The sequence below is a fragment of the Bidens hawaiensis genome, unplaced genomic scaffold (genome assembly GCF_021521415.1).
Source record: "Bidens hawaiensis isolate Kalapana, Puna unplaced genomic scaffold, B.hawaiensis_p1.1 tig00073670_1, whole genome shotgun sequence".
Classification (NCBI taxonomy): Eukaryota; Viridiplantae; Streptophyta; class Magnoliopsida; order Asterales; family Asteraceae; genus Bidens; species Bidens hawaiensis.
In genome coordinates, this window is record NW_027502817.1 from 13,696 (window position 1) to 18,260 (window position 4,565).

Sequence of the window (4,565 nt, forward strand, 5' to 3'; positions counted from 1 at the left end):
ATTAGGACGTTAGTTGTGTGTATAAATTAACACCTACAATGGTGGAACAACATAAAAATCCTAAAAAATTTACCTAGCGTAAACATTGCACTTCCGATTCAACAATTCGCTGAACCAACCACGAAAGTAACAAAAAAACAAGTCACAGGTGAATGCTATGAAACCCGAATACTATTAACATCCTAAAAAACTTTACCTAGCGTAAACATCGCACTTCCGATTCAACAATTCATTGAACCAACCACGAAAGTAACAAAAAAATAAGTCAGAGGTGAATGCTATGAAACCTAAATACTATTAATAAAAATGAAATTTAATAAACAAATTTGGTACACAGCAACTAAGATGCCACAAATTCGGTTATATTATGTTCGTGTTTCCTTTTATTATTAGGCATTGATGTCTGACAAAATGACCAATTCAATTTTAGGTAAAATGAAAGATGAAGATAGTGAAACTGACTTACCCGACAAAGCAATAATGAGAGGAACGTTGTAATGGGTACTGCAAAGCAACGAAAAATGAAGAAGAAATACAATAAAGCAAACAAAATTCAATCTATGGTTATATATATATCGAAGATTAATGTTTGAAACAGATAGAGAGAGAATGAATAAAGAGAGAATAGTCAGCACTATGTTAAAGAAGAGTTTTTGAATTTGAATTGTAGATCTAAATATTTCTCTCTCTTTTGTTTAGGAAGTAGGCTTTCATTGGAAGATTCAAAGAGAAACTTATAAAGGAAGCTTTATAGAAGTAGATGTGGATAGAATGTATTATATAATAACTTTTAATATTTCCATGTTTAAGGTTTTTCAAAAATCAGTTAATATTTAATAATAATACATTGAGTAATTTAGGAATCAAATAATAACAATAATAAAAACATAAATTATTTCCTTAATTATCGTTTTTATAGTCAAAGATCTATATTTAATTTAAATTTCAAATTATACTCAACAAGTCAATTATTAAATTAGATAATTCTAGAATAATAACGGATTAGCTTAATGTACATTTATATTTTTAGAAAAATCTACAATAAATTATATTCGGAAGATCAATATTATACTTTAATATTATAAAATAAATTATGGTTTTGGGCATGTCGAGTGATTTCAGACATAAACCTCAAAGGTACTTTTCATGCATAGATTTGCATGAAACTTGGTATGGTGATAGATCGGGTCATGATTATTTATAAAGTAGTGAACTTGATAGTAAACGGGTTAGTTGGTACGTTTCGGGTAAAGAGTAGTGTTCGGTTCGTGAAAAAGACGAGTAAATGAAGTCGGTCTTCATGAAAGTTGGTAGAAATCATTTATCCCAGATAACCCAACATGTTAGAACCCAACACCGCAGCCCCGAGATGCCGAATGATCCGTTCGAATCTAGATCTAGCTTTATTTGGGTGTTTAATCAACCAAAAACGAGCTTAAGGACCACCTTAGCTCGGATCTGGACACCCCGAAGCTACCTAGGCCATAAACGACCAAACCACGATCAATCATGGTGGTTAACGGCAGCTGACGGCACCAAAATCAAAGAAAAACCTTAAAAACGCATTATAAGGAGCTGAACAGAACTTACACGCCGTATAATTTTATGCATCGTATAAGTTTATGCAGCATATAAACTTGCGCCGTATAAGTACAAGCAGCATCATGTATGTATATAAACGTATAAGTTATAGCGTATATGTATGTAACATATATGAATGGGCCGTATATGTATGTAACACACATATATATATATAAACCTATATGTATATGTCGTGTATGTATGACTTATACGCTAAAAGAACTTACACGTTGGGACTGAACTTATACGCCTAGAAGGACTTATGCGCCAAATGACTTACACGCCCTAAATTTATACGTGAAAATGATTTTACAAAATTAACGAAAGATAAACAGCGTATACGTACGTAAACGATAGATATGGACTTGAATGATGTATGAACTAAAGATAAGTAATTAATTAATAAGGAAATGTAACGTTTAAAACGGGAAATGACTTAGAAATATATTATGATTAGGAGTAGTTAAGTAACGCTTGTTAATTGATACATAGTCAATTAAATGAGTATTTAATATGTGGCCGAGAATAAATCTAATTAAAAAATTAATCAGGAGAGAGAATAAAGATTTTTAATAATTATACAAGTTTAAATGTTAGTTACACATGTGTAATAAGTCAATTCGGTGTGTATTACGTTACTCACACTTACGTATTACATATATGTAAAAAAAATTCAAATAAAAAATTTGTTACGTTGAGTTCTTTCGAGTTCTTAAAACTCAAAATGGTTCTCAAAAGAAATCAATCATATATATATATATATATATATATAGAATTGGGATAATATGAGAACTATTTTGAAATTGAAAACTTTGAGAATCATTTTGGATCACAAAAAACACAAAAATAAAACAATCATAAAACATAAACAAAAGCAAAAAAATAAAAAAAAAAGTAAAAAAACCAAAATTCTAATTTATCATCCCGGCTTCATAAAAAAATGTTTCGGTTTAGCTAAATTATACATATATGTATAATATGTACATACATATTTTTTATAAACATATGTATAATTTAAGGTAAATGATTAGTGCATATGTGTACATTACGTAACTAGAGATTAAATGATATTGGCCGATAATAATCCCTATTCATTTTATCGCCACTGGCGGTCACAAATTCAAAAAAGTTGGCCCCCAATGGTCCCCCGTTAAATATGACTTAACAGCGTTATACTTTTTTCTGAATTTCAAACCAATGTTTTTGAGCTTTTGATCATTAGGAGGATACGAGTCGATTGGTGTAAACCTTAGTTCGAAACGGTGCTTCAAAATGACGAAACAATGCTTCAACTCGGGTGTTTAAACTTACAATTAACCAAAATCAAGTCGTTTGGATCATTGTTTGGAGCTAAGTTTTATATCATTTGACTCGTATCTTCCTTCCTAATAATTTCCCTAAAAAGTTAGTTTGAAATTCAGAAAAAAGTATAACGTCGTTAAGTCCTTTTAACGGGGGACCATTGGAGGCCAACTTTTTTGAATTTGGGACCGCCAGTGACGATAAAATAAATATGAATAATTATCGGCCAATACCATTTAATGGGGATTTTTAAAATCCAATATTCCATACACACACATATATATATATTGGATCATTTCATAAGTTTTTTTTACAGCGAGAAGTGCAAGAAGTGAGGATGTAACTCAATTAATTCCTAATTTCACTCCATTTCTTATGTGTAGGTGCGTTCTATATATATATTTATATATATATATATAGAATTTGAGCTTCCCTGTTGGTCCTTGGGTAACTTTCTAATATGGAGAATCGATCCAAGTGTCATCCTTGTCCACTTTATTCAATTTTATAGTATTTTGTTTTATATTATTTTGAACTAGGACTTTGAACCCCCGCGTTGGGGGGGGGGGGGGGGTGGGGCTGTGCTGTGGATTTGAATATTGTTGTGGGTTTATGACAAAGCAAAACAGAAGAAACCCGAAAAATTTAAATGCTAACGCGACTCAAAACCTAAACAAAGCTATAAAACAACTCGAAATGTGTACTAAATTACTCGGGGCTCAATTATTCGCTAATAAGATTACTTCTTGATCACATTAGACGACCACTAATGACTAAACTCTAAGCTACAATTATTCAACTCCTAATTGCAGAACCTGATGTTGACACCCTCGGATAAAATAATCTATTTGTGTTGAAACTCACTTAAGCAAGTTTTTCAAATTCTCCATTTCTTCTCCAACTTCATCATAGCCCAAATCATAGCGATAAAATTGTGGCTCATATGAGCCGAGGCACGTCATCATAGCCTTGAACAAACAAAAAAATAGTGTTTACAAAAAAATAGATGGTTCTTATGTCCCGCGGGTGCCTTATGAGGGGCTTCTGATTGACCCCCGGGTATTCCTTAAGGGTATTTGGGGTCTTTTGGGTACCCTACCTCTATAAGTCCCCCCAGTCCAGTGTTTCTTCCGTGTGAAGTATTTTATGCGAGTGAAATTCTGGACTTGGATTTGGGGATTTTTGACTTTGCAAGTTGGTGGGAAATATCTTTTGTTGTTGTGGATAATCATGAAAAAGGACAAGTTGGCCACTCGCAGGCGCGTGTGCAGGTGACAGGACGTTTGTGACGGCTGTTACTGTACCCGACTGTACAACTTTTTCCCTTTTTCGAATTTCCCACGTGACGTGGCGATTTGTTACTGGGCCATTTTCTCTCTCTCCACTGTTCGCATCCCATCGCATTAATTGCGGTGAGTATAAATAGAGGGAGTTAACTTCTTTTTTGAAGTTTTATCGCCTTTGAATTCTTAATACGAACTTGCTTTCCTTTTCTGAATCCTTCGATCTTTCTTTGATTCCTTTGAGCTAATCCAGATATTTTTCATCGAGTGTTTATATATGGCGTCTGCTCAATCCGAAGTTGACGAAATAGAAGTCCAATGGGACTTGGATGAGTATCAGAAACTCATCACGACCTACGGTATTCCGCCGGAATAGGGACCTGAGTTCCCATCTGCTGG